Source organism: Lissotriton vulgaris, chromosome 11, assembly GCF_964263255.1.
Source record: "Lissotriton vulgaris chromosome 11, aLisVul1.2, whole genome shotgun sequence".
Classification (NCBI taxonomy): domain Eukaryota; kingdom Metazoa; phylum Chordata; class Amphibia; order Caudata; family Salamandridae; genus Lissotriton; species Lissotriton vulgaris.
Window position 1 is genome coordinate 874,559,061 of NC_141699.1, and position 24,176 is coordinate 874,583,236.

At 43.3% G+C, this 24,176-nt stretch overlaps 1 protein-coding gene across 1 annotated transcript in view; it reads left to right on the forward strand.

The window, feature by feature from the left end:
- Positions 1–24,176, forward strand: part of CROCC2 (ciliary rootlet coiled-coil, rootletin family member 2) — a 1,620,686-nt gene that overhangs the window by 1,592,959 nt on the left and 3,551 nt on the right. The window lies entirely within an intron of this gene.

Here is a 24,176-nt window from a genome sequence, read left to right on the forward strand (position 1 = left end):
TGCTGAGGAGGACGCTGGTATTGGACTCCAAGACCCAGGGTGCGCGAGGAGCCTGATTGACTGATGCCTGATTGATGCGCCTACATAGCTCCTCGCCCCACCTGCGACGGGGGACGCACGCGGGCAGGTGCCGGGCGAATCCTGGGCCAAGGGCAGGCCCGTTTGAGCCCGTTCGAGACCGCGAGAGGCTGGGCTGTGCCCCTTCTCTTAGTCGCAGCTACCCGAAATCATTGGTCATCTTGCCTCCCCAGTAAGTGGACTCCTGCTTTGTTCTGTTTCTTGGGCAAATTGCCATCTTTATTAAAGCAAGTTAAGATATGGCAACACAGGAGGGGCAAAGCAGGAAAGTGGCTGGAGCAGGCTATGTTGTAGGAACACTAGACCAATTTATCTCGAGGGCTTCATCTGTTTTGGCTCACAAGGTAGAACTTACGGAGCGTAGACTTTCTATGGATCCTGTATTTGCATAGAAGTCGTCTTTGGGGGGGATAATGAACGTCTGTTTACCATCAAGAGCCTCCCAGTCCCCCACCCCCTCCATGGCTTCAGATGTTGACCTCGGGTATCCAACAGAATGACTGCCCAGTGAGAGATAAGGTGGCGTCCGGAGGCGAAGCATCGCAATACACTCCTAATAATATTGTGTTATGCAACGCCTTGGTCCACAATCAACCCACTATATCAAAGGACAATGTACAAGGGGCAATCCCCAAAAGGAAGCGAGGGGGAGCCCAGCAGAAGGGGAAGAATCCTAAAATACCCAAACTAAGCAAATTGGATGAAAATAAATCTGTCGGCTCGGCAACCATCGAGGACCCACCGCAAACTCTTGATGTTTTGAAATAATGGGAATCCAGACGGAAGTGGTATTGGACTGCCAAAGTCGATAGACGAATATCTGTTTAAAATAGGTAACATAATGAAATCATCCCTGGAACCCATATTATCGAGACTCTTGTCAATTGAGAATAGGCTTGTGGAACTTGAGTCCTCATTGACCCTTGTTGTAAGTGCTACGAAGAGTAATACAGTGGGCGGCAGGCGCGATAGAGACCCCTTGAGGGTGGGGAGTGGAGGGGGGTCCGCAGCATCTGCAGTATTGGCAGGCTCCAATTCAACATCTATTGTGGGTGTGGGACCCGGACCAACTGTTAAAAATCCTATGAGGCCGCGAATAACTACTTCACCAGTACTTGTGACCACAGAGTCACAGGGTGGCCCCTGTATTGGTAATATAGAACTTCAGGGACAGTCACAGCCCCAGTTAACGGGTTCTGCAGACAGGGGAAACCAGTATGGCAATGAGCTAGAAAGTGTATACCAACATCTAGACCTCCCCCCTGAGTGTTCGCCCTTTGTCACCGTTCTGACTGGCGTCCCAGTACTTAAGCAAGGGCAATTAGAAACTTACGAGCAATTGAAGAACAAGACAATGCATTGGTTAAATGTCAACAGACCACTGCCCCGTGATATACAGTCCAAAATTGTATTTATAAGAAGGGTGGATTGGGTAAGACCCAAGAAGAAAAATATCATAAGGGATTGTATTGTGGCTAACTTTAATGACCTGAGGGTTGCCGAACATGTCTGTTGGGCACCCACTGGTAAATCCACATATTCATATACAGGCCAGGGATTTGAGCTATTTCAACATTCCCCCAGACTCTATGTCTGATTTAGGGAATTTTGAACTACTGAGAGGTAGGAGGGACCACCTCGCCAGGAAGACAACCTGAAGCCCGGGACAAGGGCGGGACAGTCTACGGCAGTCCACGGCAGGACCAGGCAGGGCTGGGCCGCCCATCTAACATCTACTGACAACATGGGTAAGCGCAAAAATGGAGCCACTGTGGATGAAGGGGGGAAGAAGGCTAAAGTTGCAAAACAATCTGACTCAATTATGTCTTACCTCACTACTGCGGTTGGGGCTTTGACTAAAGAGATTGCCACGGCACAGCAAGAACTGGGCTTATTAGCTGTTTCTCCCACTACAATAGAACCAACGCCAGCACAAGGCATCCCCCTAGAACCTGATGTCATTATAATGAAACCCACTTCTGCCCCTTGCTTGACACAAGCATGGCGTCAGTGGACCCATCTGCAACCTCTAAACCGACAACGAAAAAGAGAAAGAAGGGAGAGGGGGACCCTGAAGTTAGAAAAGTGGTGGAGGACACCTTAAAAGATCACCTTGATGCTCTTTTTGAGGAATGTATTGAACCCCTATTAGTGGGTATTGCAAAGGACATTGTGGACACTATGAATACATGCCTTGAAGCGTTGTTAAAAAAATGTGTCTTGATAGACGAACTAGTTAAAAATTTTGATAGTGTTCACAAAGGTCACACACTAGGATCTGAATGCCAAACAAAAATGCGGACAAAATCACTGTTACCATTGCCTATTAATAACACCATCGTAGTAAATAGCGTAGAGCCAGGCAGGATTGAGAAACCCCAATTACTTACACCCAATATCTCACAGGGGGTCCCCTCATCAGCAACAGAGCTTACGCTTTCGGAAAGTAAGAACCATCTACACCTGCCCCCAGCAGTAGTACCTTTTGTGGCAGTTTTTATAGGGGTTCCACCGCTAAGAAAAGGAGAGGTCGAACCCACTGCCGCCCTTATAAGAAAGGCAAAAAAATGGTGCGATGACTCCAGTAGTGGAGAATCAAACACTTCCTCCAGCATTATTTTTGCGAGAAGGGTGGACTGGGTGGGGAAGCGAGCCAAAACTGTGAAAGATGACTGTGTGGTGATAAATTCTGATAACGCTTATTGCACAAATACGGTCCCCTTAGGGTTTTTTACCCTCCACTAAGGGGGCATACTCGAACCAACTCACACATGAACACCATACCCAGCATAGGGACAGTGGGAAATGGGTGGCAATCAGTTCCCAGGAAAGTAAGACAATATAGACACATACCCTATAGTGAAGGCCCAAACCTGGATCTAGCAAACCGATTTGATCCCTTAGCAGACTTAAACTCTAATGACTGACAATCAGTCCTAACAGCTACTCCAACACCGGTACCCCTTGAGGTGGTGGTTCCATCTCTATGCACATTCCTGACCTGGAACGTCGCAGGGACGAGAGCTAAGAGGACAGACCCAACTTGGGTTAATCATATCTCTAGATGCCAGGTGATAGGCATCCAAGAAACTTGGGACACCTCCCCAACCTTTTTATTGGACGTTTTCTCAAGTTTCACAGTACCAGCAATCTCAAGTAATGCAGGGAGAGCGAAAGGGGGGCTCACCTTACTCTTCTCTTTAGAGCTAGCGGGGTCTCTTATTCAGCTGGACTCAGGTTCGCCCAATATTCTGATAATAGAATGGACAGTTTCCCCAGGGTGTATCATACTTGTAATTAATTTTTACAATGGTTGGGGAGGTCATGCAGAAACTGAACATGTGGACCTTCTGGAAAACGTTTTGAATAATCATAGTCAAAATACGCATATTCCTTTTGAAACCCTTCTGATGGGAGATTTTAACATTCACAAATGTGAACATTTGTGCCACTTAGGCATCTCAGAGGCTGTAGTGTAGTTCCTAGTTTCCCACTAGGCCCTGCGCATTGGAATAACATAAACAGTAGTATCGACGTGGAACTGCGGATATTCCAGGCCTCCACTGACTATGCTAAACTTAATTGGGTTGTGTTACCAACTAGCTCAGAGGTCACTGGAAACTTTCTTCTCTGCATAGGAAGTGATCAGCTTCCTTGGCACAGACAAGAAGGGATTCAGTTTTCCAACAACCGTGCAACATGTCAACTTTGCTCCTCAGATCAAGAGTCGATCTCTAGGGTTGTGTGAAACAATAGACACAGATTTCACTCAGTCAGTCTAGTGCAGTTTACTTTCACAGTATGTAGAGAATAGAGAGACGGGCGTTTATCAATAAAGGGTTAACATTTATTGAACAGTCTTTCTTCTCATACAAGAGAAATGTATTGCCACAATTGCAATAATTGTTATTATGAAAAGTACGTACAGTAAGATAAGTATTGCGAAATAGAACTGTAAAAGCATTGATATGGTTTCTTAGCCATACAATGGTTTAAAAGTAATAAAACATATATACAGTCATATATACATTAGGCTAACATACTCAACTGGTGCTTCTAACTAAGCCTACCCCAGTGTGCCTGACCTAAGCCTAACACGTGGAAAGGGGAGCAAGTAAGTAGCTTTAAGTTAAGTTGGTTTTGCCAAGGTTTGTTTCAAGAATTCTCGTCTAAGGGTTTAGTCAACACCATACCTCTGAATAGAATGATGGAGGATTGGTATCTCCTTCAGGGGTCTCTCTCGATATCCCAGTCACCTGCGAGGGTAAACTGGAAGCGCCGGGACTGGATTTCTCTGCACGAGAAAGGCAGCGGCTTCTCTCAGCGCGTCGAGGAAGGAGGGGTGACAGCGTCCGCGGGCAGCTGGGCTGGATGTCTTCGCAGAGGACGGCTGCACGGCTCCTCAAGCGTACTGCACCATAGGTCGCGCTGTAGCGGCGATAATGGTAATCAGCAGCTTCACCACCACAGGATAGCAGGCTGCAGCGACAGAGTGCTAGTTTTTACCAACACAGGGTCATGCAGGCAGCTGGCATCAGCAACAGGTTCGCTCGCTGCTTAAGGCAACGTTGGTAATATTTATACCTGACAGGTGCCGGGTTTGACGCAAGTTTGCTGGACATAAGACGTCAATTAAAGATGTCACTAGGAAGCGACAGTTATCAGTTGCTCATTAGAGTTCCATTACTAATCAAAACATAGCAAGCGGGGATTTCCAGGTTTGCTAAGTTTTTATCTTGTTGAAGAACTCGGAGTGTTATCTAGGAATATCAGATAGTGACTGCTGCTCTGTCATTGCACTAATTGGTCGCAAAGGAAGTAGCAGAGAGTCATGCTGGAATGTGGCTCTGTTCGTGTGAGGCCAGAGATGACTTTTCAGAAAATCGCACTTGAACGGTTATGCCAATATAGGGAATAAATGGATTTATAGCCGAATAGGGGCATAAGGTTACAGTATCGATCAGGAACCTAGATAAGCACGCAACACCCACTCCACGTATACATGTCCATCAAAATTACTAAAACTAAAGCAATTAGATGCATGTGTAACATTGCCCACCCCAAAATACATAAATGCATTCGAAATAGGCGTACTTGTAATACATGGAATTTAGGTACTGTACGTTTTTTAAAGCATAGTAATCATTCAAAAGTTATTCGCATTTGAAATAAATGAACGATTATGCAAAAAGAATTACACATGAAGTATCTCTGACAGAAGAAATGCGAGATAAATCATCACATAAAAAGGCATTGTAATAACATGTGTGCTAGAGGCTGGTGTTATGTTGTTATGTCTCTAGGTGTGCTTAGAAATAGAAGTAGAAGTGTGAAGCTTCTGTTCTCTAAGAATAGTTTTTACGTTAAGCAAAGAATTGTTCGTGCCAAAAAGAGAGGGTCAATATTTAAAAAAAATTGTCCAATTCAAAGAAAAATATATTTCCAAAGCACTTGGCAGTTTTTTGTTGATCAAAACTGAAGGCCGAATTCAGAGTTCATGGGAACGCTGTGTGTCGGAAAGCTTCTCAAAAGTTATTGTTTCTCTATGGGTGAGAACATCGTATCAGACAGGCTCGCAAAGAATTGGTCTACAAAATCAGGTGATAGTTCAACCAAATTAGATAGCGCTGTAACTTGGCAGGTGTGAGAATGATTGCTGTCATCGAAGGCAGGACCAGCAATGCTCACAGAACGTTGTACCTGGATGATGTTGCTTTTGTCACTCGCTCCACTGTTACCACTTGGCTGTAGTACAGGAGTCTCCACGAATGCCGTCATCAGGATTGGTAGCCGCTGGGGACAACACAATGCGTGAGCCGTTATTGGACTTAGCAAAGTATCGACGTCCATTGGTACTGCCGATGGAAGTGAAAGACAGATGTCCAACACGCATTCCTCGCCGCAAAGCATACACCGTAGCACAGGTAAAATGCAATTTTGCCATATCGGTCTGAATGAAAGGAACCAGGTCATGTTTAGATCTCGGATTGGCCAGGCTGAGAGGACGTTAGTTATCCTGTCCCTGTAGCGCATTGCTAGGATTGTCTCTTCCATTCCCATGGGAGCTATGTCTGAGCCGAGGCTTGCCATAACGTAGCAGGATGGTCAAGAATCCCTCGATGAGTCCCAAAAATAGTGGTATACCACCAAAAATGGAGTGCACAAAATTAGGAAAGATTCCCAAAATTGCCTGGAAGGGTGTTAGCAGTCCCGTAAAGACTGTCTTAAATATGCCTGGGATGCTTGTTGCACTAGACATGTTAAGGAGTTGGCTGAACATTTCTACGAAATGCACGGGGCAATTTGTTGATAAAAGGTCATGGACTTCAGTAGCCGTCCTTGCGACTAGAAGATCATACGTCTCTTTAGATGACGTTATAGGCACGGTTGTCTGTAAAAGCACAGATTTCATTTTGCTTAATGTATCAATTCGTATAGAATAGAGATTCAGACGAGGCCAGAGGGGAGTCACTATGTCTGGAGGCCCGCTCGGGAACAATGCTTGCATACAACATTTGACCATGGACGTAACTTGTACTAGATAACTTTTCCCTGGCGCGAGGCCGCAGCACCTGTGATCCGTTCTAAGAATGTAACTCCCGTTTGCGAGTTGCATAAAGAAGGGCTCTATCTGAGTTGCAGGTGTGACTAGCTGGTGGCATGAGAGGTTGTTTGAATTACCATCACATGCTCCGTGTAAATTAATACCCTGACACAAAAGTATACCGCTTAGTGAGTGTTTACAGTTGTCACCACTAAGAAATACATTTTTGTCGCTGTCACTATAGCAAGAATGAGTGTATGGTAATTTCCATATAGATTTAACATATCCTTTACCCAATTGTTCATATTGGCCAGCAGGTATGTACTCAAGGCATTTATGAAATCGGAAAGTTGTTATCGGAATTGTGATAATTCCGTGTATTATCCATTCAATGACAGGGCTCTCTGACATTGTCAATGGTAATCTCTCGAGTTTCTCGATGCTCAAGATTGTATAGTCTGCTCCTTTCTGTGCCAAACTGATCTGTTTATCAGTAAGGTTAAAAATGGAAAATAATGACGTTGTGTTGATTAAACGCCAAGGCACATAGCCTGAACGAAGATTTTGCAGCGTCCAGCCTAGTTCTATAATAGAGCGTAATTGAGACTGGCCATGTTGTAACATAAGCAAATCTCTGTCTATCACATCAAAGGCAGAGGATACAATATTGTCCAAAGAATATATTCTGGAAGACAGAGTCATTAACCCATTGTCTACTACAGAAAGTGATTTCTCCAAATTAATACGATCAATTTCTCGTATTTCTTCAGCAGTTTCAATTTGCTTTACTTTCCAAGCCTCGTTGTAAGCAGCATAGATACTGGTCGCTATGAAACGCTTTTGACGCTGTTTGCGTGGTCCAAGAATGAAGTCGCGCAAATCAGCACCATCTTTTAAGAAAGACAAGTGTTGCTTAATTTCAGCCAGTGTGGATGTAGTTAGCCATTCTAGGCAGAGTTTCCCTACACTGTATGTTGTTATAATCCCTGGATGTTGTCTCTGGGAATATCTTGAGTCTAATCTGGTCATTTTTAAACCCTGTGTTTTATTCAGGAATCTATCTTGACAGCTATTTGTGTCTGTAGGCCAGATTAACCACTTTTTCCAATCAGGATGTGTTCTGTTGAAATTTAAAATGTGTGACACGTCTAACTCAATATCGGCTGTTGCATTTTCAGGTATTGGCTTTGGTATAGACGGTGTTTTCATTTCTTTGATCTTAGCTAGGCCAAGACAAGATGTTTGGTGTACAGTGTCTTTTAAAAATAACATTTGTTCTGGTATCATGCAGGTTCTAAACAGTGCTTCTATGCCTTGCACTTGCCAATCTTTTGTACCCCAAATCGTTTTCGTTTCAATATTATTTTTCCAATAATCAAAACCAAATGTCATCATTTTGTCATAAAATGCTTCTGAATATATCAATTTAGAATTTGTCAGCATTGTTTTCATTCCTGTTTTATCTAACAGTTTATGATAAAACGTTTCTGCATCACTGGTGTTAAACCCTGAAAAATATTTGAATTTCTCAAAAAATGCTTTAGAACTGCTTTTAGGTGGTGTAGAACAATGTTCCCATTGATTATACATAAAAACATTTCTAGGCTGTGCAGATTTATGCAAGTAATGATCCCCATAGTGGGTGTAACAGAATAACTGCTCATAACTAGATGAACCTTGTAAATAATCATGATCTGTGAATCTAGCTGACATTACTAAATCAGACATCATGTCATTAATACTGTTAAAGTCCCAATCATCAGAGAATGTACTTGGTGTCACAAAGTCACTTAAGGAAACCTTTAGTTGATGAGGATACTTCAGGATTTCGACCGGACCATAGATCTCATAGTCTGTTTTCTCCCATACTACCCCACCAGGTATTGGAATTGCTGTGACATTTACTGTAGACAGTTCTCTTTTCTTCACGTGGGATGATCTGTGTGGTTTCAGGACTAGGTTGATGTTCTGACTTGCTGTGTCCATTGTAATATATTTTCCTTCAATGAATTTTCCCAAACACAGTACCATGATGAGCCAAAGCAGGAGGAAAAATACACCTAGACCGAACCAGAACTCTAGCCAAGGGGAAATTAGGTAGATTTCCTTCAGTTGATGAAAGAGTTCCGTTGCTTTTTCTTTAAAAGACTTTTTTGTTTCTGGCATCACTTCGGGGTCGTTTAAATCTTCAGAGAAGTTGTCGAAGTTGATGAAATAACCAGAGGCAGTTCTGTCAATTGATGGGATTGTTCTTTCAATCTGTCTCTCGGTAGCACTTTCTGATGCCACATTAGTGTAGACTGGTGTTGTTTCTTGACGAACTGTTTCAATCTGTGTTTCAAGAGGTACGAGTTCCATGGCATTATTGCATAGTCCTTCATTTTGCACTGCAGGCTGATCGAATGTGATGAGTCTTTCAGTTTGAACCTCTTGGATTGTTGCAAGTTTGGGTATTCTGTTGTTTCTTGGGAGTCCACTGGGCCTACTGTTGATTATAGGCCACATGCTTGTGGTTTTACCAGATCGATGGACACGACTCTGTTCTCCTTTTTACCAGCAAGGGGCGGTAGCACAACTGATCTTGTTCCGGTGACTGCCAAGACAGGTACTGCTTTTCTGTAAGAAGGCCCAAATTCCTTCTTAACCGCGATCTTTTCTCTGACTAGATCCCCAATCTTTGGAATCCAGACAGGCCTTGCTGGGGCTGTTGCAGGTGGTGCCTCATCAGTGGTACTTGGCTGTTGCTTTAACTTTATGTTGCTTAATGATTTTCTTGTTTCATTCAGTTCCTGTAAAACAGCCAAACGGTCTTTTACATCAAACTGCGTTTTTTCTTCTTGTACCACTGACATCTGACTATCGAGGTCCTGAACGTTCATTCTAATTCCGAACAATAGTTCGTATGGGCTGAAACCTTTTAGAGAATTTCTTGGCATGTTGTTAAGACTAGTCTGGACACTTATTAAATGTTTGACCCACCCAGCGCCTGAACCTAATACCTTCGCTGTTATAGATTGCTTTATATCCCGGTTTTTTCTTTCTACCACACTATTCCCTTCGGGATGCGACGGACAAGAATACCGCAACCCAATTCCCATGCTGGCCATGGCCTCCTTATAGGCTCGAGAGCTGAAAGCAGGACCCTGGTCAGAATGGAACGTGGTAATTGCGTATATGCCGATATGGACTCGCAAATCTTTTATAACCTTTCTAGCGTCAGCCGAGCGCTGGGGGCCTCATTTTTTAAGTGCTTTTCGTCTAAACTGTGTACACTGGGACGCGCTTCTCTTCTTTGATTGCGCAGATAGACCGCCTTATGCTGTCTAGAAGGGATCCTGAAACTACACTGGCCTGTTCATTACTGCGATCTCTATTGCAGTCTTCACAATTTTGAGCAAAACATTGAATATCTATACTCATTCCTGGCCACCAGTACTCTGATTGTAATTCTTTCAGAGAGGCTTTGATTGTTTGGTGTTTCAGACCCAACCCCATGTGTGCTTCCAGTAAGAGGAAGCCCCTCCTGCTCCTGTTTGGAATTACTCTGTCCCCCACTCCAGGGATTCGAGCAAAAGGAACGGAGTTTGCATCGATTATGTATGCATAATTGAGTGGATAGTTTACGGGTAGTGCTGCACAGTCGCCTTTTACGGTCGTTTTTACTGCCAGCATGGTTTCCCCGTCTATGTACTTATCTGTACGCTTTTTTGTGGCTACGGAAGCCGAGTTAGTTGCTTCCGCGGTGGCTGTATTAGCCAATGAATTCCCTGCAACGTGAACGCCATCACGCTGAAGACTCTGTGCGTGAATCACGTGAGTCTTTTGTAGTTCTTTACTTAAAAGAGCTACCTCGTTCCAGAGCAGTTTATGCTTTATTGTGGCACCTGTGTCATCTTTGTAGTCGTTCTCGATCCAACTCTGCAGTTTATTGTTGTAAGAGTTGACGCAAAAATGAGAATCGCACACTATAAGTGTGGGGAATTCGCGTTCTGCATTTTCTAGCGCCATCTTTAAAGATCTGATTTCAGTTCTTTGAACCGAACAGTACTTTACTGATTCAGTTTTTGTTATTTTCGGTCTGAATTTACCGCACAGCCAACGACCTTTAATGATCGCACATGCTGCATTGTAGGATTTGCTCTCTACATTAAAATGCTGTACAAAGCTATCTGTATAGATTATACAGGCGTATTGTGGGAGAGGCAGGATTTCGATTGGCAGAGGATATTCTTCTTCATATTCTAAATCATTCAGTTCTTCAAATTGTGGGGCAAAATAGTATTTCACATCTTCCGCTCCTAGAGAATCTATGCACTGTATCCATTTCGGATCCAGTGACACTGTAGGCAGGTTTACTGGGCTGAATAGCGCCTCGAAGGCGGATTCCGCTGTAAGGATATTAATCCGTTTGCCGTGTGCTAGTTCTCTTTCATTTGCTAATGCGATTTGCACTGCGTTCACAGTTCTTTCTGTGGGACTGAATGTTTTTTCTGCTTGTGTGTACAAGTGAGATTTAATTGAAATTGGTACCTTTTCTCCCTCATTAGAGGTTAGGTACGTGAATCCGCATCTTCCTGGGATGACTCGGATTACAAGATCGATCGTGTTGTCACGTGTATCTAATTTTGTTTTTGCTAACATGTCTGTTTGCAGTGATCTCAAAATTTCTGTGTGTTTTTGAGTCCAATTGATTTGTTTCAAATCAGGTTTTATTAGTTCGTAGAGAGGTTTAACCCTCTCTGCGTAATTTAGTATGCAAGTTCTTCCGAAATTCAGAAAACCTAGTATTGATTGTAAATTCTTCAGCGTTTTTGGAGCTTGGAGTACAGCGCACTTCTCTAAGAAGTTGTCCGCTAGGCTTTTCCCTTCACTTGATAATTCGTACCCTAAAAACAGTACTGTCAGATGGGCAATTCGGGACTTTTTAAAGTTGAATTTGTAACCCTCTGCTGCGAACCCAAGTATAATGGTGTTCACTCTTTTCAAATGAGTATCCAAGTCGTCGTCTGTGAGATAAATATCATCTACGTAAGACAATGCTTCATCATCATAGATTTGTAGTAACTCTGTTACCCTAGCTGAGAATAGTCCTGGGCTGTTCTTAAACCCCTGTGGGAGTCGACAGAATTTTTTCTGTGACCCAAATGCGGAGAAAGCGGTCAAGTATCTGCTTTCTGGTGCAATGTTTTGACAAAAGAAACCATTAGAAATGTCTAATGTCGTTTTATATTTTTTCCTAACTATATTATTCATTAGGGCTGCACTATGCGAGTTTTGTACTGCAAAAGTTTTGCAACATGTATTAAGATGTCTGTAGTCCAAAACTAGACGATATGAATTGTCTGGCTTGGAGACAGGAAACAAAGGATTGTTCATTTGAGAGGTGCATGTTTCAATCACCCCCTGGTACTCAAGTTGATCTAAGATCTCCCTGACTTGTTTTTTAGCTTCTTGCTTTATGGGATACTGCCGTTGGGCAGTTGGTTCACTTTTTAATTGGATTTTGTGAGGCGGTGAATCCTCATCCCATCCTACATGATTTTTATACAATGCAGGTGCCTGCGCCACTGCCCATTTCCTTGCATATGTGTATTTTTTATGAATCGGTATGTGATTCGAGAAGGCAGGCATAATCACTTCTTCGCCACGAGGGCACTCCCTGACAAACTCCGGGGGCCAATCTTTTTCAGCTAACAGAATATCATAGCCTTTTGAGAGCTTATCCCAAAATAGACCCTTAATTTTCCTAGTCTTATCACCCTCTATACGCAATGTTATTTCGTATATTTTATGGGGCTCGCTAAGTCTGGCGTCGGCAGTTTCAACCTGAATGTATTCATTCGTGTCCACTGTCTCCAGATGACTCATCAAGTTCTTGCGCGCTATACTGATCTCTGCTGCACTGTCCAACATTGTCAATGCCCACTCCCCGTTTTTCAACTGTGTCCTCAGTATTCTCGGCATGGTTGATTACTCTAATACTGGCTACCTTCTTTTTCTGAAATTGAGATTTCTTATTTTGAGCAGGTTCCTTGTCTTTGGACTTGGTGTGCTCTCCTGGGTCTGACCGTCCTCTTCTTTCCGAATTCTGTGGAAAAGATCGAGAGGGACGTGTATCAATACTTTGATATCTATCAGGTTTTTTTATATTATCCCTATTTCTAAGGTTATATCTTTTCTCAGAGGGCTCCCGTTGGGGAGACTGGCGTTCTCGAGTCGGAGTTCTTTCCCTCCGTCGAGGAGACCTTCCTCTGGACTGGAAAACTTTTTCCTTGGGAGTGGATTGTTTATTTCCATCCCAGCTCTTTTTAGGAGTGTTTAAATTATTTTTAATAAATAATTTTTCAGGATTTTCGAGCAGTTGGGGCTTAACTGGTTTTCCACCCAAGCTGTCTCTACCTAATTCTTCATAGCATTTTTCTATGATTTTTGCAAGCTCAACAGGATCTTTTATATCTGTTTCCCTCAACTTCTGGCGAATCGCCACAGATGCTGCTTCTCCCTTTATGTTGGCTAATAATATAGCCGTGACCTGCTTGAAGTCTTGCAGTAATTTCATACCTAGATTTAAAGCGGGCTCTGGACCGAATTCATTTTGAATCTGTTTTAGCACTTCTGGTATTACCGCCATAGACGGAACACCGTGTGTTTTTGTGTAAATGGAAGCAAAGACTGTACCCCAAGTGTCGCAGTCCTCCACGTGTGGTGCGATTCCCATAGGAAGGCAGATGGTCAAGATTCTGTGTTTCTCAATAGGGGTAGTATCAGGAAATACTGCCTCTATTTTGAGTGATTTTCTGGGCTAACCAGAAAGGAATTTGTTCCCGTTTTACGGGTGTTTTACCAAGACATGACTGTATGTTCTGTGGTGTAATTTTATTTGTGTTCCCCTGATGAGGGGTCAGCTGTGGTGTATTAACAGCTGGCTGGACTGTTGCAGTCCGTATTACATATTGGACTAATTGCCTATGTATTTTTATTAATGTGTTTAGCTGTGCTAACAGCTCTTCTCTTGACATTCTTGCAATGTCAGGATGTGGTGTGTAGCTGGCTAGAACTGGCCACGTGGCTCCTGGTCTACCTAGTGGACCGAGCCTGGTTATGTGATCATTGTGTTTTAGGGCGCCATTAAACCAGAGCAGGTGCTCTTGAAATTTAAGTGGAATTTCAACCTCCTCGAAAGGGGCGTACTCATCCGGAGGTTCCTCTATTTTGTAATAGTGAAACTCTTGTGTTATAGCGTTTACCGCTGGAAAGTTTATCCATGAATAGAATACCTCTGTCTGCCGATATTCGTGAGCCTCTATCACGAAAATTACTGTACCACCTTGAGGTGACAGTCCGTTTTCTATAAGTTTTAAAGTTATAGATCTTCTTAACTGGACCGGGATGATAATAGCACCCGGGTCTGTGTACTCGGGACCTTGCTGAGTCGCATCTGCTGCGGCCCCAGAGGTTCCGTTTTCTGGCATTGTAAAAATGCGAGGTTTGCAGAGTAGGTCTCCAAGGAGACAAAGATTAGATGCACAATATTTTGGAACACTGTATCCTTCAACGTTGAATAAACCAGAGCTTTACATAGGAATCTCTTCCTACTAAGGTCGGGCGGATTTTAACCTTTCACCCACTCCAGACGTCTATTGGAGTATTTACGGGAGAAAGGGGTGTGAAATATGCACGACTGAGTTACTCTACAAGTCTTGCGTTAGTTTATCGCCTTACCAAACGTTAGGGCGCCATGTAGTGTAGTTCCTAGTTTCCCACTAGGCCCTGCGCATTGGAATAACATAAACAGTAGTATCGACGTGGAACTGCGGATATTCCAGGCCTCCACTGACTATGCTAAACTTAATTGGGTTGTGTTACCTACTAGCTCAGAGGTCACTGGAAACTTTCTTCTCTGCATAGGAAGTGATCAGCTTCCTTGGCACAGACAAGAAGGGATTCAGTTTTCCAACAACCGTGCAACATGACAACTTTGCTCCTCAGATCAAGAGTCGATCTCTAGGGTCGTGTGAAACAATAGACACAGATTTCACTCAGTCAGTCTAGTGCAGTTTACTTTCACAGTATGTAGAGAATAGAGAGACGGGCGTTTATCAATAAAGGGTTAACATTTATTGAACAGTCTTTCTTCTCATACAAGAGAAATGTATTGCCACAATTGCAATAATTGTTATTATGAAAAGTACGTACAGTAAGATAAGTATTGCGAAATAGAACTGTAAAAGCATTGATATGGTTTCTTAGCCATACAATGGTTTAAAAGTAATAAAACATATATACAGTCATATATACATTAGGCTAACATACTCAACTGGTGCTTCTAACTAAGCCTACCCCAGTGTGCCTGACCTAAGCCTAACACGTGGAAAGGGGAGCAAGTAAGTAGCTTTAAGTTAAGTTGGTTTTGCCAAGGTTTGTTTCAAGAATTCTCGTCTAAGGGTTTAGTCAACACCATACCTCTGAATAGAATGATGGAGGATTGGTATCTCCTTCAGGGGTCTCTCTCGATATCCCAGTCACCTGCGAGGGTAAACTGGAAGCGCCGGGACTGGATTTCTCTGCACGAGAAAGGCAGCGGCTTCTCTCAGCGCGTCGAGGAAGGAGGGGTGACAGCGTCCGCAGGCAGCTGGGCTGGATGTCTTCGCAGAGGACGGCTGCACGGCTCCTCAAGCGTACTGCACAATAGGTCGCGCTGTAGCGGCGATAATGGTAATCAGCAGCTTCACCACCACAGGATAGCAGGCTGCAGCGACAGAGTGCTAGTTTTTACCAACACAGGGTCATGCAGGCAGCTGGCATCAGCAACAGGTTCGCTCGCTGCTTAAGGCAACGTTGGTAATATTTATACCTGACAGGTGCCGGGTTTGACGCAAGTTTGCTGGACATAAGACGTCAATTAAAGATGTCACTAGGAAGTGACAGTTATCAGTTGCTCATTAGAGTTCCATTACTAATCAAAACATAGCAAGCGGGGATTTCCAGGTTTGCTAAGTTTTTATCTTGTTGAAGAACTCGGAGTGTTATCTAGGAATATCAGATAGTGACTGCTGCTCTGTCATTGCACTAATTGGTCGCAAAGGAAGTAGCAGAGAGTCATGCTGGAATGTGGCTCTGTTCGTGTGAGGCCAGAGATGACTTTTCAGAAAATCGCACTTGAACGGTTATGCCAATATAGGGAATAAATGGATTTATAGCCGAATAGGGGCATAAGGTTACAGTATCGATCAGGAACCTAGATAAGCACGCAACAAGGCCCCTAACGGAGCAGACACCCCTCACTTTGAACATACTAAAACAGGGGAGGCACTTGAACTATTGCTAGCTAGTTTTAACATGTATGAACCCTTCAACAGAGGAATGAACGAGAGGGTACCCACGTATAAAGGCTCAACAAATGGGTCAGTTATCGATTACATTTTTATGTCCCCAGGTCTCATCTCAAAGGTGAAAGATTATAAGGCATCTGCTTCACCCCATAGCGACCATAACCTTCTGTCGATGGAGATACACTGGAGTGACTTATGGCGCAAACAAGTGGGACAATCCCGGGTTTGCAGCATGGCGGTGCCCAGTGACCAGGGCAGACGACTTAAATGGGGTAAGGTTGTGGAGGAAACCTTTATGGATACTTTATTGCCCAAAATTGAGGGATCATTGGAAATTTGTATGGACCACACTACCCCAAATCTTGAAATCCTTGCAGCCTTTGATTCCATTTGTGTACAAACTGCCAGGGACCTTACAAAACCACCATCACAGTTTCCTATAAAGCCTCAGAAATGGTTTCACACTAAATGCTCACGGTCCCATAGAGCATTGAAACAGGCCCTAAAGGCCAAGGAAAGAGACAAAGCTGTAATTTCAAATTTGAGGCGGGACTATAAAGCAAATATCAAAGCAAGGAAAAAAGAGATTAAAAATAATGCATGGAATGACCTCCTTACTATAGATGTCCTTAGAGACAGTAAAAGATTTTGGGACATTGTAAATCATTCTTTCTTTTCAGGGGATGATAATATGGTCACAGATTGTGTGATTCGTGATGAGAAGTGGGTGCAGCATTTTAGTAACGTATATGGAGATAAGTGCAAGGAAATAGTAGGCACAACGGAGAGGGACCATCACTTGGTCATAGTAGAGTTTACTGAGGAGGAGGTCCACAAAGCCATAATGGAGTCTACAAAAAATAAGGCGCCTGGCCCTGATGGAGTCCCAGCGGACTTTTTTAAATATTGTCCGACACTTTGGTCAAAAGTACTAGCTAGAGTCTTTGGGTCAATTAATTAAGGAATCTTCCCCGAAACATGGGCAACATCCATCATTGTACCCATTTTTAAAAAGGGAAATCGGGAGGACCCAGGGCGTTATGGCCCCATTTCCCTCATTGACTCTGCCTTCAAGATCTTGGGCAGAGTCTTAATGGCTAAACTGAGGAAAAATTTAGAACTGTGTGGGGGGCTTTCGAATATTCAATACGGGTTCCGAGAAAAACGGGGGACCCTCGAACAATGCTCCAACCTTCACCTTCTGGTATCCAAATACACGGTGGCCGGGGAGGGGTCAGTATATCTGGCCTTTATGGACCTCTCCTCAGCCTTCGACCTGGTGAACAGGACCAAGCTATGGTCCCTCTTACTCGAAATAGGCATAGAAGAACACCTGGTGTTTTTTTTTGCTAGCCTATATCAGGACCTCAATGCTAAAATAAGGGTTACTAGGGACGGAAATTGCACGGACAGTTTTAAGTCGGAGAGAGGGGTGCGCCAGGGCTGTATCCTAGCTCCCCTTCTCTTCACTATTTATATAAACGGGCTGGGCAAATATTTAGAGGCAAGAAGGGCTGATGTGCCGCGTATAGGAGGAGAACAGATACCAGCTCTCCTATACGCGGACGACGCCGTATTAATCGCACAAACTGGCATTGGTCTACAGGCCCTTTTGGACCGTTTTGGCTCCTTTATGGAGAAGCTTGACTTGAAAATAAATGTAACTAAGTCACATACTATGATTATAGGTGGTAAAGGAAACAAGCTGCACACGAAATCCTTTACGTGCAAGGGTGAGGTTCTCTCTAGAGTTCCTGTTTTTCCGTATCTGGTGGTCCTTTTTTACCAGAGAGGCTCTTGGGTCCCCCAGATCAAGTCAAAGAGCATTAGTCTAGCCCGATCAACATCAGCCTTGTTGGCCTTCACAAAAAGACTAGGGGCCAAACCAATGGAGGCAGTGTTAAAAGTATACAACAGCAAGTGCATTCCAATTGCCACGCATGGGTCCGCTATATGGGGATATGCAAATCTGGACAAAATACAGAGGGTGGAAAATGGGCTCATTAGAAAATTTCTATCTGTCCCCAATTCTACCCCCACCTTTACGATCCATGAGGAAATGGGCTTGCCTTATATCTCCGACAAATTAAAATTAGCCCCAATTCTTTTCTGGACTAAAACATGGTTGAACCCTGAGCTAACATTAAACCATGCTATCCTTAAAGATGTTACCTCGAGGGACAATGCCATGAGAATACTCTGGCTGAAATATATTAGATCTGCTTTCATCACGCTTGGTAGACCAGAACTTTTTAACGATCCAACCAACATCAGGACGGAAGATATCAGATGGATTAAGCAAGAGTTTTTGGAGAGGGCTTGCTTGGCGAGAGAGGAGCTGGAACTGAGGAAACCCTCGGTAAGAGCTCACATAGTTTTAATTACCGCTCCCTCTCTGGAACCATACCTAAAAATTGTCACCAACCCACTTCACAGACTCTTACTAACAAAATTTAGGTTGAATCTAATTCACTACTCGCTTGGTAACTTCCCAGTGTGGTCAAAACCTGAAGATGGTCCACCCTGTCATTGTGATCAATTTTCAACTCAGGATACCCTCCATTTTACATTTTTCTGTGGTCTGTATACCAGTGAGAGGGTAAAATACTTACTTCCCGTTTTACGGGCCGCTGGTTTTACCCAAGTAAGGCCAGCCCTAATTTTCCTCCAAATGTAAGCGGAAACTCATACTATCTTTAGCGTTGCATGTTATTTAACAGCTGCCTTTAGATCAAGGAAGAAAAGATCACATAGGAATGCCTTATTTTAATCTGCTTTTAAAATTGGTTTTATCTGAAATTTTAATCATTGTAATTATGTGGAAAATGAAATTAGTAACTCATGTTAAAATTTAGTACCTAGATCTACTGAGGTGTTTTTTTTAAAATGTAATGTACTGTATTTGTGCCTTTTATGATTTTAACAAAAATCGAATAACGAGTATTTTGACTGACTGACTGACAACCTGATCAAATGGGGGCCAACAATTCTCAATACCTATGCATAATAGATTTGCGCAACTGGACTCAGTGGATTGACTGATTACAGTTGGCACTGACCAGGCCGCTATTTTGGTTGGGCAGAAGGCGCTAATTAATGAAAGGCCTCAGGGAGGATTGTGCATGAACCGAGGAAGTAGGGACCAGTAACATCGAAGGACAACTCATAGTTGATAATAGCGCTGAGGGCCGTACCCAAGAATTAATAAAGGATATAACAAACATCTCTAGTGCAGCCATTTTATATCCAGAAGCTCAACCCCATTACCCTCCTTGCCCTGACGATTTAGGCGTTCATGAGAATACAGGGCCTGATGTTAATGCAGGGAGTGCCTTAGAGGTCACTAAAGGCGGTATAAAAGTGTTGTCCTGGAACATTGCCGGTCTTGTGTCCAAACTTGATTTATCAGATTGGGGGGAGTTCATCGATTCACTCTGGATTTGCCTCCTACAAGAGACCTGGACCCTAACCCCTGTCTAGAGTGGGGTTCGTAACATATTATGAGCCAGCTGTTAAGGGACTTAAAGGCAGACCATCGGAGGGATTGTGTATATAGGTGGGAATCCACCTTGGTCTTGTGGCAAGGAGAGTCGACACCCACTGCCATGATTTAACCTGCATTCTCCTGACAACCAGGAACTCAGAAAAACTGGCACTTATTAACATCTATTCTTGACCAGTCCAGTACGAACGGACATCCCAGACTTTGGAATCTTTGAATAGCTTTCTGAAATCTCTTCCGGGTGATGTGCACCTCCTAATTGGCGGGGATTTTAATTGCCGTTATGAACCCCATTTTGGTATTTCGCAACCTATTAGTGCTGACGAGGATGCAACTTGGTCAGTTCCACCGCCAAATACATATCCGGCTATGGGGTGGACACCAGTTGTTCTCCAAATGACTTCCCTTACCCTAACTTTCTCTATAAGGGCTTGATATGGGCGTTTTCTGAAGGATAACCCAGGCCAACCAACGTTTGAAAGAGCGGGCCAAACATCGGTAATTGACTATTTTCTAATCAGTATAGATATATGGCAAAAAGTTTTAGATTTTAGTATTGTGCAGCGCACCGAAAGTGACCATAACCCCTTGGTCACTCTTTTAGATATCTGTTCCAACGACGCAGACCAAGGTTCTGTAATTTCCCCCAGAAGTGATTACAGAGTTGGGGTTGGAGGGAGGCGTATTCACTGGGCGAAAATCACCCAATTTACAGAAACAATGGCAAGAATGTACAAAAGTATAATTCCATTGTTAGAAAAGGCATGCATTGTATCAGAAAATCCCCTTAACAGCGCTAGCTGTGATGACCTGGGAGAAATCCACCAGGAAATGGTTGTAACCCTGGCCGATTTCTTTTTTAATACAAGGCTCAATAAGAGCAAACGCCATGGTGATAAGAATCCATGGTTTAATAGGGGATGTAGGGCAGCAAAACAAACTCTCCTATCCTCCCTTGCGTATTAAGGAAGCTAGGGTAGTTAAAAAAAATCATTTTAAAAGCAAAAATAGAATGGGAAGCAGAAAGATGGCAGACCATTAAGTCCTCGTTAGATGCAAAAGATGCGAAGGCCTTCTGGAATCTGGTTCACACTGGGAAGCTAGAGGGCAAGTCTATCATCGATCCAAACATCTGCGAAGAAGCATGGCGCTTACATTTTAAAGAATTATATGTAAACCACTCAGTTGAATCAAGTGAGTTGCCAGTTTGTCTTTTAAATCCCGACACAGTGGCTGAGGTACAACTGGCCCTAGCCAAACTCCAAAGGAATAAAGCACCCGGCTTGGACAGGATTTCAGGAGATTTGTATAGAGAAGAACAGGCAGTGTGGGCCCCTTACTTACAGTTATTATTTAATACAATTTTAGGGGCCCTACCTGCCACCTGTACGTGGGCGGAGGCAAATATTATCCCCATTTATAAAAAGAGTTCACCTATGGAACCGGCAAACTACAGGCCAATGAATCTGATCGACATATCCCAAAATATTTACGCTAGGGTTTTATTACAACGTCTGCAAGAATGGATGAGCGACCAAGATATCCTTACACCGTTACAAGCAGGCTTTAAGGCCAAAACCTGCACAATAGATCAGTTATTCAGGCTCCAGTTAATTTACTGCAAGCATGTTGTGTTGGGAGGTGGTAGTCTATATCTAACCTTTGTAGACCTGAAAGCGGCATTTGATATGGTGGACCATAACCAGGTCTGGAGTATTCTGCTGGCTATGGGGGCTCCACCACATCTTTGCCATCAGTTTACACTTCTTCACGAAGGTACCTTTGTGAGAGTAAGGTATGGCAAGACCGGGCAACTGACCGCCCTATTTCCAGTAGACAAGGGGGTCAGGCAGGGTTGTGTACTTGCGCCGACCCTCTTTTCACTTTTTTTTAAATGAGCTGATTGAAGATCTTCTTGCCATCAAGGATATAGACTGCCCGAAACTGGCATCACGCAGTTTTCCCGCACTTATGTTTACGGATGACACGCTGCTTCTCTCAAAGTCATCTATGAGCATGCAGCGTGTGTTAAACGCATTTTGCCCGTTTTTTTCAAAAAAGGAATCTTGTGGTCAACATTAATAAAACCAAACATATGGTTTTTAATGCCAACCCCATCAATTGTCCCCATCCAATGAGGGAGAATAGGCCCCTGGAAAGGGTATCTGTCTTTGATTATTTGGGCCTGACGTTGAACGATAAAATGGGGTGGGGTCCGCAGATGGAGAAGGCTAATTTGAGATTAATGCAGGCCATGGGGGGAATCCTAAAAGTACAAAAGAAGTGCGTTTTAAAAACTATAGGCCCACCTATGGAAATCTATAAAGTCCAAGCTAGGGCAGCATCCCTCTATAGGGCGGAACTGTGGGGGCATAGACCCTCCAATACCCTTACATTAACAGATAACAATTTCATTAGACAAATTTTGACCCTGCTGAAAAACACACCATTAGTACCGCTTAGGATGGACTTAAACATTCTCCCAATCTCTGATGTTATTGCAACACGTTGGCTGCTTTATTGGCGGCGGTTGTGGTGCACTCCCGAGCTGGGTAGCTTCCGGGAAGAATTGAGAGCGGTAATGACAACATTTGGGGCAGGCAGTATACCCTTGTTAGCTTTTGTAAGGCACTCTTTTAGTGCAATTGGTATGGAAAACCTCTGGAACAATCCGGAAGTTTCTTGTCTAGAGATATCTAAAAAAACACTAAAAAATGCACTTAAAGAGTTTAAATTGATGGAAAATTTTCGGTCTGTAAAACTAACAAGTCTCACACATGGGTTTCTGGACTTTAAGTGCCATTACGAATTTGAGCAGGTGCTAGATTCTATTCAGCCAATCTTAGCTAAAAAGCTTTTCCTCCAGTTTAGATATGGCACTCTACCACTATTTGCAACTACCAGTAAGTGGGTGGGAGTCCCAAATCGCCTCTGTCCTGGATGCCGAGTAGAGGAGGAAACAGCAGTCCACGTAATACTCTTCTGTGTGGCATATAAAAAATCTAGGCAGAAATGGATAATCCAATTGTGTAGGAACTTGGGTATTAGTAATTATCCTGACTTTTTCAGGATCCTAAGAACAGATACCAACCCAGCATATGTGGTTTCAATAGCTAAGTTTCTGCTCTCCATGTGGCTAACCCGCAGAAACCTGTTAAAATCGGATTCGATTTTTTAGAGTTGTATCGCATCCCCTATTCGTATTGGAATCACTGAGTTCTAAATTTTACTTTTAGTTGGAGGGAGAATCTGTTTTATCTAGTATGGGATCGGGAGATTAGTGTGTTGTTTTTAGAACTCTAGAATTGTATATAATTTACATTTTTAAAGTGTCTTTTTATACTTGTGACATTTTATATTTCAATGATTTTTATGTAACTGTATTGTTGTATTATGCCCGCAATCCCAATGTACTCAACAAATTTTTATCCTTAACCCACCCTGGATCTGTAATTGTTGGAATTGTATGTGCTTTTATGGTTATAAATAACCGCAATAAAGTTTTTGGGATTGGATTAACCGTGCATTGTTTAATGAAAGGTTGCATTCTGCAATTGTTGTTCACTTTTTTTTGCGTTCCCGGGACAATTTGTGGTCCCAATCTGACCATGCCTGGAACGACAGAAGTGTCTCCACTGGGAGGACAATATGTTCCCATTAACTGCCTCTACTAGGTGTATGAGCCATCTATTATAACTGACTGAAACGTACTGGTGTTATTTTACCAAGTAAGTGCGAACAATCCCAAATAAACAGCACAAGCAATTATTATGGTAAGCCATTTCGAGGGACATTTTCCCAAAAGAACAGCCACATGTAGCTTGATACATTTTCGTAAATATAACTTTAAGATACTATCACAAGAATGGGGATTACAGAATTAAGCAGTACATATAGTTACAAAAGAGAGATACTCTTCTACAAAAATAAATAAATTCATTCACCCACTAAAAACTCATGTGACCCTAGAACCACTGGTTGCTTAGTAGAAAGATACCTGTGCATGGGGAATAGTGCCTGCCTCTGTCATCGGTTCGTGTTTTCAGTACACAAATTCATCCCTTTCTTCACTTCTTTTCGGTCCATGCACTGTGGGCCAAGATTTGCTAAGGCTTTGCACTGTCAATAGCAGATCGCAGTGCGGCCCATGCTATTATCCAGAAGAAAAGGTGTTTTGTGCTGGAAGGGTTACTTTTCACAGTGCAAAGAGCACTTTCTGCCACTTGGCATCAAGGGAGCGTTATTGGGGCAGATCAACACCCATAGGTCTTCCCGCCAAGCCCAATCTACTAAAATGGCCTGACTGAGCTTTGCGTCAAAACGAATGCCTGTTTAAAGAATGGACAGACAAGGGAAATGTGCTAACTTCTCCCGCCCCCCCCCAAAATTGAAACGTTGCATGTGTGCTGCAGTGCACACAACTCAGCCACTCTATGACAACCCTCTTAATTTCTACTGATGTGTATGCTTCCTGTACATGTCCTCTATAAGACTGCTCCCACTCACCTCTGTACCAAGATGTGGGGGCACCAGCAGGCCAATTTCGGTAGAGATGGCGCTGTGCCGGGGTTGCCTCCTTGCACAATGCAATAGATTTAAATGCTGTGATGCAAAAAACGGAGTAAATCCAAGCATTGGTTTTTACAAGAAAGGTCCACCTTTGGCCTGGGTGTGCAGGGTTCATTATAAAACAGGTAAAGGGTGCTGTTGCTCCTTGCAA